Below are 13122 nucleotides of genomic sequence, written 5' to 3' on the forward strand. Positions count from 1 at the left end.
TCCCTGTTTGCAAGCTCAGGTTGGAGGCCTGACATGTGGAGGGAACCAAACCCTTATTTTGTTTTCTATTTTAAAAGTCCTTAACAGCAGAGACTTGGAAGAATGGTGGGACGCGATCTGTGTTTGCAACCTGCTACGTGCTGGGTTCTTAGCTCCAGTTTGACTGCACAGCTCATTTTCCAGGGGGTAACACATACCCTGATAGCCTCACCTGGGCTTGGTTTTGGGGCTGGGCTGGCCCTGGCCACAGCTGGGAGGGAGGACACAGCAAGCCTCACGTTCCAGCCGTGTTTTCAGCTGACACTACCCATCCAAGAGGCACAAACCCACGCAGAAAGCAACGGCGGTGCCACAGGCTGGGCTCGCACCATGTGCTGGGCATTCCGACCCAAGCGCTTGGGCTCGCAGCTAAAAGAAACTCCATCTTCGTTAGGCAAAGAGGACTTTACTCTGCTGCTCCTCGCAGCCAGCTGTGGCTAAGTGCAGAAATGCACGTGACACCGAAACACACACACTTGCTTACAGGGCATCTCAGATTTGATTCCCTGCACCAGATGTGCCTCTAGAAAAAAAGGCCTTTGTAGGATCATCTCTCTGCCCCAGCTTTCCCAGCTTCTCACCCGCACAAACAGGCTGGAGCAGCCGTGGGCGGATGAGAAGTCCCTCGAGCCCCTGTGCAGCTGGGCGGCACAGGTGTAGAGAAACCCCTAGCCCTGCCTCAGCTCCAACCCTCCTCCCTGAGGCCTTCTCTGCAGGAACAGAACTTTAAAAAAATAAAGCTTTCATTTAAAAAGAAAAAAAATTATTCTGCTAAGTTTTTAAGAGAGGATGATGTTGTATTTTTTACTGGATCTGCAGAGAATCCCATTCAACTAAGCAGCTATTTCCAAACATCAAAATAACGACAACAAAACAATCCCTAGTTTTCAGTATACTGCATAAATCTTGGGCTTGCTTTGGAAAAGTATCTGTGGCAAGCTAAAAGCAGCTCCACACATTACATAATCTCTAATGCCATTTATTACGTGCATCACAAGGAAAACTCCTGAAATCACCCCCCCACGCCCCCCTTCCCACGTGCGGGTCTATCTATAACGGTGGTGACTCAGAGCTGCTCCTTGCGCAGCAGATCCACAGCGGGGACTGCACCAGCTTCCCTGCATCCAGGTATGGCGTGGCACAGGGTGACACACACACCCCCACCACCCCACCAGCCTATGTAACAGCTTGTTCCTTTTGCAAAATGACCCGCGAGCGTGCTACGTTGGGCTTAGCATGGCATCTGCTGCAGAAAAGCCCGTTTGCAGCAAGGCTCTTCCTCCGGGGCAGGGAGCCCCGCATGAGCCTCGGGCGCAGGCGGAAAGGGCCAGGCATCATCCCCAACCTCTGGATTTGCTCCTGTGTTCTGTATCCATTTGCGATTACCTGTTCAGAAACGAGGCGAGCAGGCAGGTAATAATTGAAGCAATGAGTGATTAAATTGAGTGGAAGGCTTCTGGCTGTCGTCCAGGTGGGTCAATGGGAAACTATGCTCCTGGATGAAGGCAGTGAACATGTGCTGCTGATCTCCCTGGAGGCACAACCCAGTGGAAAGCCCCAGGAAATCCCTGGGGACCCCCAACAGCCCCCAACTGAGCTGGGAAGAGAAGCCTGGGGAGTACCTGCACTGCCTCCTTTGGCCTTTCTTATCAAGACACGCTCTAACTTAACAGCATTTTATACCACTTATGAGATGACCTAGACAAGCTTTCCTGCAGCTTTCCCCCAAACCAGCGCTGAACTAGAAATGTGTGGTTCAGAAAGGCCTGGAGAACTTCTCCAGGGGGTCCGGTACCAAGCTGGGGACACTAGCATGAAACACTTCCTTTCAAAACCCTGGCTCCGGGTCTCCTCGAGAAGGTCTGGGAAGATGCTGCTCAGCTGCTGCTTGGCTGAGCAGCCCCTGCCTGGCCCTGCGTTGCAGTTAAGCTGGGCCACCAGGAGCAGCCCAAACCCGATGCTCTAGAAGCTTGCAGGGGTGAGGACACAAGGAGTTCAACCCCACGGCGCAGGCAGCAGCACCCCTCCACCTACTCTCTGTGGACATGCCACGGCGGCAGCTGTCCCGCAGAGAAAGGTAACGCAGCTTTACCAGACACGCAGATTCTTGTCGTGAAACAACAGGATTTCATTAATTATCCATCTACAGAAGGAGAAAACACCTGGTATCCACAGTTCTGGGGGAAAACGTACAATTTCTGTGCACATCTTTTTGTTGCTTTTTCATATTTTTTTTTCGTTTTAAACTTAGAGAAAGCCCCCTGGCCACGTCCCACAGCACATCTCAAACCCTGTCCCTCTCCAGCAGCATGAAGTGGCAAACACCAGCAGCACCATTCCTCCAGGCAGGCTGGTTCTGCCGGCCCCATCGCTGCCTCGTGCCTTCCCTTGGCTGCTGCACTTCTGCCCCAGGACCAAGGAAATCATTAACCGGGGAGAGGGAGTAATAAGCAGAGGTTATCAACTCTCTCATCATGGTTCCTACTCGGGGAAAACATTCCTTAAAAAAAAAAAAAAGGTAGCTGTGCAGTAAAGCCAAACCCTCCCATTCATGCTGCCTGGGAGCGGAGGGCAGCTGAGCGAGGCAGGTTCCCGCTGCCGTGGGAGGGAAGGGAAGGAGCCCGGACGTATTACTCACACCAAAGCCACAGACAGCCCTTTTCCTTACATGTTTGTCATTTCTCACTGTCCCACAGATTTATTTTTACACACACATGTCCCACGCTGTGTGCCTGAACCCCACCAGCTGCGAGGACTTACACAGGCTAAGAGCTTAGTAAGGGGAAAGCAAAGGGCAGGAGCAGTGCTCGTTCAACCAGGCAGGCTAGCGATGGGCTTCCTTATCTCCGATAAAACCACCAGAAACACTATCCAGCCCACAGTCGTTCCTCGAGGGGCTTTAAAGGTTGAGAGCTGGGAAAGTTTATTTTTCAGGTTGGTATTGGTCAACCTATTTTGTTGATGCAAAAAGCTAGTCTAAATTACTACGCTTTTTCTTCAGATCTCAAAATAAGGATGCAGCTGGATCAGCAGAGGTGAACACTGCACGACTAGCAGAGGGAGAGGCAGGGAGCCCACCACGAGCGAGCCCCACCAGCCCCTCCGGGATGCTCCTGCTCAACCCGAGCCCGTGCACTTGCCCAAGCACACCAAGCTTGCAGGGAACCAGGAATTAAAAATGGGATTTCAGCTTTATTTGCCGACAATTTACTAGGAGTGATGGATTTAGCCCCCCTTTAAGCCAAGCTAAAGCTTTTCCAGGGTTTAAATCCAGCAAGAAAAAAAAAAAAAGATTATTTTTTAATCAGTTAATACCAGACATCTGCTTGGAAAAGGGAGTATTTGTTTGGATTACATGCATATATAATGCTTTAGACTATTATTTTTTATTTAAGGAAGATGATGTCGAGGCATTTTCCATCATTTTGGATGTGTTACTCTTCTCTACAAGGGGATAAACTTATAATGGTTTAAGAATCCAAACAGTGTCCTTCCATCTTCCCTGCCCCTTTTACTTTCACGGACCTTTCTGGAGTCCTTCAGTAGCAGCAGCTTTACAAACCCCTCCTGAATTACGGGGGTACCAACTGATCAATTTATTAGGATAAAAAGTGCACTGAAACATTAGAATAAAACTCTTTGTGGTCCTCTGAGGACCAAATATGCTATTGGGGAAACACAGGAAAAAAACCCTACTCTGAGTTACTATTATTTTGGAATTCCTATGTGACCAGGGAATTAAGGAGCATCAGGAAGGGTACCTGTTGCATTTTTATTTTGATGCTGCAGTGCACATCTTGCACTTTTAAGAGCCTCCTGCTCCATTTTTAGCAGTAAGGAATTCATCCAAAATTGTCAATTTTCTACACGTCCCACAGCCAGCATCCTTGCCATTACATAATAAACCCATGATTTTCTCTCCCCTCAAAAACATGGAACAGAAGGTTACAGTAATTTCACATTCCGATACCTCTGATGCGCAGGATGTCAAATGCTTTGCAGGGAATTGGAGTGAATAATTTAAGTCACTTGAGTATTTATAACTTTCTGGTGACATAAAAGTGACAAAACATACAGTAAACAACCAGACTTTTCCATGAAACCCATCTAGAAAGACTCACTGATACCATTGCACAGGCTTAATTTTCAATGGCACAATTTATAAGCTGGATCACACATGCATAACAGAGAATTTACAAGCGGTCTGATGATGAGCAGGTACGATAGCCCACCAAGTATTTACTGCTAATGAACAGAGAACAGTTTCATCTACCAGCTCCTAAGTAGTGTGGGGAGATAGCAACAGGAAAGCTACAGCTGCCTCCTTGCAATTTTATTCATATTCTTAAGAATAAACCATACTTTTGGAAATGCAATATTCATGGTATGCAAAATGCTATGGGGAACATGAACTTTTCAGCAGGATGAGGCAAACCTGTAAGTCTTTGCATCAGCATCAATAAATTATAATGTTGCAATCCACCTCGCTCCGCAGCGCTATTTCTGTCCCATTTGGGAGAGGATTTATAGCAAATCCCATCAGCTACAAACCATTTCCAGCACTTTTTGCCCTGTACACACAGACAGTGCCATACAGGAGACCCGATGTGAAAGCAGAGGGGTTGGGCTAGCTGGCATAACCCACACGTCACCCAGTCACAGCCTATTATTTTTACATTGCCTCAACCGACCCAAAGCCAAACCTCGGCCAGCAGCTCTCCCCGCTGCCGCCGTGCCAACCAGCCCCAGGGCAGTCACCCCAGCAGCATCCCTGGTTGGCCGATGCACCAGGACGTGCCCCTGCCAGCGCGCCTGGACCAGCTGTGCCCGACCTCATCCCCTGCCTCGGCCAGGAGCAGCCAGGCACTGGCCACCGCGGCACCCGTGCCCGGCACAGCCACTCTGCCAGCTGCGACAGGGGGGCACCCGCCGGCAGCCTGCACCCCTGACTTGGGCTCAAAAGCCCCTTTTCTGCCCCAAGCTGCGCCTGGGTGAGGGGATGCTGGCATCAGCGGGAGGCACCCAACAGCTCCTCAAAACATCTGGAATCTCACATAAAAGATTCCCAGAGTTGCAGCTGTATAAATATTGATACAGAATAACTGAAAATCATTAAAAGCATGAGCCCTGAGTAATGTCTTCAGCAGATCTCTTTGATATCAAATTTGGTAGAAGTTTTTAACAAAGCTAATACCCCAGTCATGCATTTTCAAATTCACTGTGCAGCATGTTTCAGGCTTGCTGTGTGCAGCTTGCAGGCGGGCTTGCCTACCCCTCCTCCTATTTATATTTTTCGTTTTCATTTTTCAAACATAAATTTGTTATATTTGAAAAAAATAAAGTTGCATTGGGCCTCCACTAAACACCCTTGCATTTTAACAGCAGGCAGGGAGAGGAATTCACGTGTTTTCTGACAATGAAGAGAGAGCAGGGGAAAAAAACCAGCATGAGATGAGGAAGAAAAGAGGGATTTTCCCTGAGAGGATGAAGGACAGGGTGGCCTTCGGCTTCCTCTGACTGGGGACGACAGGAATTACATGGAAACATTGATGAGTGGGTAGCACGTACACAAATCCCATGTCCCATGCTCAACACATAGCAAACATTAAGCTACTGGTCTGGGGCCAAAAGCAATTTCTGGATGAAATATTAAGCCCTTTTAATTGCAGCAAAATCCCAGAAACGCCATTCTGGCCATGCAGGCAGGCAGACAGCAGTATAACCTGCATTTAAATATGGGCGATTAATTAGGTTTTAGCATGGCGTGTACCAACAGGCTGCACCTATGTTTATTCGACAACAAAAATTAGGTGCAGAGTTATTAATTATAAATTAAGCCACTGACCCCACAGGAGTCAGAGGGCAACATCTGTGGACGGGGACGGGATTATCCTGCTACCAGTCGCCTTGAGCCCTTCTATCCCTTTCCATTCCCTTGGGTTTCTGCAGGGAATGGTTGAGAGGGCTTATTTATGGGCTGGCTTTATTTTTCAACTCATTTCAATTGCAAAATGGATGGTAAAAAGCACAGAACAGAGACTTGCAGGCTGAAGTAAACAAACCATACTACAAACTCACTCTGAAATTAAAAGTTATCTTCAAACAGAGCCAAATACCCTAAATATGACTATACTAATACAAACAGGTAACAGCAGCGTCCTTTAAATGCTTCCTCAATAAAAGTGTGAGTTTACAGAGACAAACCTCCCTCTGAGTCATGGCTAGGACAAAAATAGACAGAAGGGTTTTTTTCACACAGCTCTGATATCCACAGCTCCAAGCACAGCCTGGCAGAAATCTACTTTTTTTTTTTTTTTTTTGAAGGGGGGTCTACTTACACTATGCACACAACTCTGAAAAATCAGTGAGCCTTCAGAGAGGCTCCAACCCCTATGCTGTCGAGATCAGTGTTTTTTGGAAGGATGTGATTACTGTGTGGGAACAAACGCAGGTCCACGCGAGCAAAGCCGGGCTCTTGCTTTAGGTTTGCTTCACATTTTCAGCCTTTAAGAAAATGGACACAAAGATGATTTTCTGAGTTTGACACCCAACCCCATTGTCACTTGAGAAAGAAAAAAACCACATTGTCTCGTGGTCAGAAAGCTGATTACAATTAAAAGACATGGCACATTTTGCAATGGATATCAGTTATGAGCTCCAAAAACAATACCATCAAGGAAAAGAAACCCCATCCCTGCCCACTCCTCTGCACATCCCTGCACAGCCCTCTGTGGGAGACTGCCAGGGTGCAAACCCAGTATTTAAAATAAGACGTGAGGCTATACCCCTCGGTAGGGCAGGCACACTGAGTATGAGGCTGGAAAAAGCTAAAAATAACAGGATAAGCAAGGGTGGATCCCAGCTGAGCCTTATTAGTCATGGAGCGAGGCAGCCACGCTGGGCTGCTGCCGGGTGGCAGAGCAGCACCAAATAAGAGCAAGAGAACACTCTTGTCTCTTAAATCACATTTTTTCCCCCTCTCCTGTTCTGCCTCAGGCACTCTTTTCCTCCAAGCAGACGAGCTCCGGCAGCCTCCAGTTTCTACTAATAATGTGGTGTATTGCTTTCTGAGAGTCTTTAAACAGAATAAAGATCACAAGTGATTCATTTTAGGGTGTCTGCTGGAATCGGATCAATATTGACAGACAGGCATGCGAGGGGTTTCTTAAAGGTTTGCGGTTTTTTACTTACACCATCTTTGTGTCAAAACTGAGCCTTTGGGTTGAGTGATGATCATGCCCCTTGATGGGAGGAGTGCCCAGCAAAGGCAGCGCTTGGCCCTGGAGGATTAATTTGGATAATCAGAAGGGGCAAGGTGCAACTTGCTGTTTCACCTTGGGATGAAGCCATAGGACAACAGAGGGATCAATAACCAAGCACAGCTTAGCTGGGTGGGAACCTCCTCCAAGGCTGCTCCAGCAGCCCCATTCTCCCCATCTGCTCCCTTGGTGCTACTTATCATCACAGCATCACCCCGGTTCCGCCACGCTCCACCCCGCCGGCACCAAAACAAGCAGGGCCACCGCTGTGCCAAGGGGACCCAGGTGGCACTGTCCAGCCTCTCAGCCCAGCAGACGTGTTGCTGCCCTGTGCCCTTGCTGCCCAGGCTTTGCTGGAGCCTTCTGAGGGTCTGTCCCAGGGCCACCTCACCCAAAGTCACGCCTTGGCACCGCTTGGCCACCCCAGCCCAGCGGCTGCCTGCAGCTTTCCAGCACCTCAGATGTGAAAATCCCTGGAAGGGCTCAAAATACCTGGGAGCAGAGAGCAGCGCGTCATCCCTGCGCAGCGGGGCTGCATTTGCACACAGTGGCTCCTTGTTCACGAGGCCAAAATGCAGAGAATTACCATTTGTTCTCATGATAGGGGCTGTCTTCTGAGCTTCTCGAAGCACCACATTTATCTGAAACACCATTCATCTCTCCGAGCCTCTTTCCCAGCAGAACTAATGCCCACACAATGCAATCAGGCTCCACGCACCACTCCAATATAATTTTCAAGTTTAAACGGAACAATGATAATTAAGCAGTGAAATAAGTCTTTAGTACTTCAACACTCGTGAAGACAAACAAGAAATCAGATATAAAGAAGAAAAGAGAGCAGTGCTGCAAATAAAACCCCTGCCTTGGCCCGATTTCAGGCCTTGCAGCTGGCCAGGGGAACAGCAGTACTCGCCCCACCCTGTGCCCTGCCACAGCCTCTGCGCTTTATGGTATATTGGACTTCTGCATTCCATGTCAGGGACGGTAAACTCACCGTTACACCCCTGCCCCACCGGGGTAGGCTGAGGTGGCTCTAGGAGTAAGCCCTACCTTCTGCAAACAAGCCCAGTGATATTTTTGCAAAGCTTCAGGAACTCCCAAGGAATCGGGTATCAGCACAACCTGTCGATATCCCATTAAGCAGAAGCTGTTTCTGGGCCTTAGACTTCCTCTACAGAGAAATTTCAGTATGACAAAATCCAAAAATATAAACTATCCGTGCAAAAGGAGCTGGGGAAAAGCTGCTCACAGAAAGAAAGTGCTCAGATAAGGTGTTTCCTTTCTGCTGCACAGCTTCTCCCTCCATCACCTCTGCCGGGAGCCGCAAGCCAAGCGGAGGGATAATGAAAGGCCTTTTAACATGAAAGTAGAGCAACAGCCAGGCAGGAGCCCTGGTTTGCAAACCAGGGAATCGCAGTCACCCCTCCACTGGCATCCCCACAGTGAGGAGCACATCTGCAGAAAGCAGCTCACGCCTGCACAGCCTCCCCACGGCTTCCTCTCGGCTGGCCGGGGCTGCCCCTCAACCAGTTCTCTTACTAAGCATCGGTAAAATGTCTTTGAGCCCAAAGAGCTACTGCTGGAGGTCAGAGAAAGCCACATGCTCCATCCTCGCTCTTCGCAGTGACTGGCTGCTCTAGAGAAGTCGGTTTTGGCACCTGACGGGTCACTGCTCGCTCAGAACCACTGGTGCAGCCGCCCAGAGAGAGCAAAGCAAAGCTCTTTAGAATAACTACGATTCCTTGACATTCTGTTTGTCCTTGCCTGGGGCCACGTTCCTGCATCTCATGCGTGGGCTGTAGGAAGTCATCTGGGGTGGCATGGGCTGTGCTGGCACTCACACCCACACCCCACCTCGGGAGCAGAGCCTAGGTCTGGCCTGAAGACCCTGGCACAGCTTGATTTTCAGGGGATGCAGGAGAAAGGGAATGGGGGATACCAAATACCTGAGTCGTGGGAGGAAAAAGAGACGGTGATGAGAATGCTAGCCACTACAGCAAAGCAATTACAGCTTACTGTTACAACATGGGTTTCCCCAGCTCTCAGGGCACTGCTTCAGGGAGCAGAGGAGTGCTCCGCTTTGCTGCAGCGGGCATTGCCCCAGGGAACACTCATCGCCACGTTGGAAACAGCAGCAGCACGTCCAAGGCACGGAGATACCTCTGGTGGCCTTCACCGTGGAAAGTTTATTTTACTAGAAGCTGTTATTTCTCCATCAGGCATGTGCTATGTTACATGTTTACTGGTTTTCCTCCATGTACATTAACAAGCAAAAAAACTTCATAAAGCTGCAGCTACTACATCAAGCTAGCTGGCGCTTCATCTCTGGGATGAAATGCCGTCCCTTGGGGACCCAGGCAGGGACATCTGCAGGGCTGGATCCAGACCTTCAAACTACTTCAGCCTTGATTCCAGTTTTGTTTGGTCCAGCGCAAAACCCGAAAATAAGAGCAATTAACAGGCATGCCTTAAGCAGCGTGTTACATTCAACAGATGACACTGGCTGCAAGCTCCAGCCTCGTTAGCACGTGCCTTCCTACAGGCTCAGCCCCAGCCGGCTGCTGAAGCCCTCAGAAGAGTTTTTGGACACTGCAGAAGCCCTCCGGCATCCACTATTAGTATCAGCAATTTCACTGATATTAACCTTCAGCTAATTCTGCGTCCAAATCATTTCCTGGGTACAAGAGCGTGTTGATAACAAGGCAGGAGGGACTGCAAATGAAGTGCTGGAGAGGGTGGGAGCTCAGAGCCTGGAATGGCAGCACAGCTCCCTAGGGATAACAGAGCTTGCTGCCTCGCATCGGACTGAGCCATGCAGAGGGCTGGGATGGTGAATGGCCCAGGACCAGCACTGCAAAAACTCATCTCGCATCTTTACATCGAGTGAAACATATATATCACGCACACACACACACATATAGCTATACCTGGCAACACGGCATATAGGGACAGTCAAATGCGAGAAACCCTAATCCACACGGCTTGTGGACAGCCTGGACTGATATTTCTTGGGAAACAGGTATAGTTCATCCAGCCTTTGTGCGGGGAAGAGGACTGGATAAGTTCCCAAGCAACTTTTTTGTGCAATTTAAATATTATCAAGGTATGGAAATATTAGCCATTTTAAAAATACATAAGTGACCAAAGACCCACGCCAAGACGGGGCCGTACGGAGGTCTGTTTGCAGGCACATGCCCTCATTTTCACCTACTTTGCCCTTCTCAGAAGCAGACAACTGGAAAAGGTCCCAGAGATGGTTTTTTCCAATGCTACGGGATGTTTCCCCTCCGCTCCCAACAGCACCCAGGCCAGCCTACAGGAGTAACAAGCTGGGAGTCTTCCTCCTAAGAAAAGGCCTCCTCCATCCTTGCAAGGCACAGCGAGAAGCTGGCTTGGTGATTTTCAACCTGAGAAACAATAGATGAGAAAGCAGAAGAAAGAGAAGGCCAGCTAGATTGTGCCAGGCTACATAACAAGCTGTTATGGATATTATGCATTAATGCAAATGCACAGTATACAGACAGTTCAGTAAGAAGAAATGATTCACAGATTTTTATTATTTTTAACTACTACGAATAGTTTATCATCAAACTCCTACCAGGCAAAGGAGATAGAGAAGAGGATGGTCATACATGATTCAGGTGCAGAATTCTGATAGTTCCCCAAGTCCCTCTTTAATAAATTCAATATAGGAATTACATTAAATAAAAAGTTTAGATTAAATTTTTAATAACTCACTAAAAGCACTTCGATTCCCTACAGACCGTACATACTAGCAGCTTTTGTATGCATAAAGAATTAAGCACTTTAATATAGTTCTCTTTTTTTAGTGTTGCCATCTACCAGCCGAGAGAGGATTAAATCTCAGCCCGGCACTTCCCTTTCCTTCCCAGCCCCTCCGAATTGCAGCTATTTCCTCCCGCCCAGCCACGCTCGGATTTCATTTTAACAAATCACGGACCAGCTGAAATAAATGGCCTTAGCGCGATTTTCTCATTTAAAGGAGATCTATAGACCACTGAGCAGGAAACCCAGATTGCTGATATAAATAAGATCTACCACTTCTGTGACGCAAATGACTCCACAGGCGCGACAGGGAAAGACAAAGCACCCCAAAATGATACGAGTACTTGAAAAAGCTGGAAACCCTTGAGGGGAAGAGCGATTATGTAGCACCTCAGGTCTAAGGCAACAACTGCAGATAATTGTACGAGTGAAACTCATTTTCCACCGAAGCCATCAGTGCTTTGCTTACAGAAGCAGGATTGATTTCAGATCCAGGTTAGTGGGCAAGATGGAAGAAATATTTTCACATCTTTTTAGTTATAGCTAAGGAAACTTCTCATACAAAAGTTGAATTATTTGCAGATTTAACAGCCAAAACAGACCAAACCCCGCTGCTGGAGATGTTGCAGCCCTCCTTAGCAGCGCTATTCTGCCCTGCACCTGCGATGCTCGGCTGGGGGATGCCTTGCTGGGGGAGCAGCCCCTGGCCATGTTAACCTGCAGTCCACAGTGGGAAACCTTGGAAAGCACTCAACTGATCAGATGATGCCATTTTTTAAAACAGCTATTTGGTTTAGAAAAAAGAAATACCTATACTGAGGGGCACCGGGGAAAATTAGGAAATTAGATGTCCTTCCAGTGGCAATAATACCTAACTTTCGTAACTTAACATGGGAATTTTATACAACCTCACAATAGGCTTTCCCCCACAAAAAGCATCATAAAAGTCCATTTTCCCCTCTAAATATGAAATGGTGGTCCCTGTAAACCTCCTTTGGGCTGCACCACTGCATCCTGGCCACGCTGTCAATACAGCAACTTGCACAGCCGAGTGTATCAGCTTATCAGCTACATCAGTTCCCAAAGACAAGCCTCCCGACACAAGAAAGGAGACATTTTATTTCAGTAGGGGAAGTCGTACTGCCTCCAAACACAAGCTGCTCTGGAGTTCAGCGAGCTTATTTTACCTTCTCAAAGGCAGCTTAGCCAAAATATTGGTAAATGGTTTATCTCCCATGTAAGCGCTTACAAACTAGATCACACAGCACAGGGAAGCTCCCTTTGGCTTTGCCTTTATCCTCTGCTTTCTTGAGGTGAGACAATAAATCTCAAGTATCCCTTCCGAACCAAACCCACGCAGGGGTGTGCCGATACACCCCAAGCTGCCCGCCCACGCCCCAGCACAGCGGTGCAAGAGCACCATGGCTCTGCCTGCCCACCCCAGTGAGCATCCCCCGCTCGCTCCTACCGCTCCCTGTCCTACAGGCACTGACAGTTGGGGTGCTCCTTGCCCCGACAGCACAAGTTATGCTGGAGAACAGCACACCTATCTTCACTACAGGAGGAGATGCAGCAGTGCTCAAAATGCGCGGGGAGGGCAGGACCGGGCTCTGGTGCACACCAGCCTCAGGCAGCATCGCTGCTCCGGAGCGACTTGTATCGATGGTACATGAGCACTGAGGAGTTATCTAAAGCACAGCATGAAGCAGATTGGTTTTGCCTGGAAAATCTCTCTCTAGATGCTGTTTACAATACCAAGTTATTGCAGGAGCACTGCCTGGCTTAGGTGCTCCAAGCCCACCTACCTCTGCAGGAGGCAGGGACCCAGTTTTCCACCACGGACATTCATTTTACGGATTTTTTTTTTTTTTTTCTGTTAGCAGTAGGAAAAATGACGCCCTGAATGCAGCCAAAACCCAGTTCTTGCCTTTCCAGTTTCTACACAAACTTTAAAAAAAATAAACAAGTGTTGCACTTGGTTTTCCAACTCGCAGCCATTAGTGCAAAACCGCTTTAAATCCAGGCAGAGAGAAATAAG

At 48.4% G+C, this 13122-nt stretch overlaps 1 protein-coding gene across 2 annotated transcripts in view; it reads right to left on the bottom strand.

The window, feature by feature from the left end:
• LOC119156743 (schwannomin-interacting protein 1) overlaps positions 1 to 13122 on the bottom strand; it is a 183260-nt gene that overhangs the window by 19849 nt on the left and 150289 nt on the right. The gene's annotated exons all lie outside the window — the stretch shown is intronic.

Source organism: Falco rusticolus, chromosome 13 (genome assembly GCF_015220075.1).
Source record: "Falco rusticolus isolate bFalRus1 chromosome 13, bFalRus1.pri, whole genome shotgun sequence".
Classification (NCBI taxonomy): Eukaryota; Metazoa; Chordata; class Aves; order Falconiformes; family Falconidae; genus Falco; species Falco rusticolus.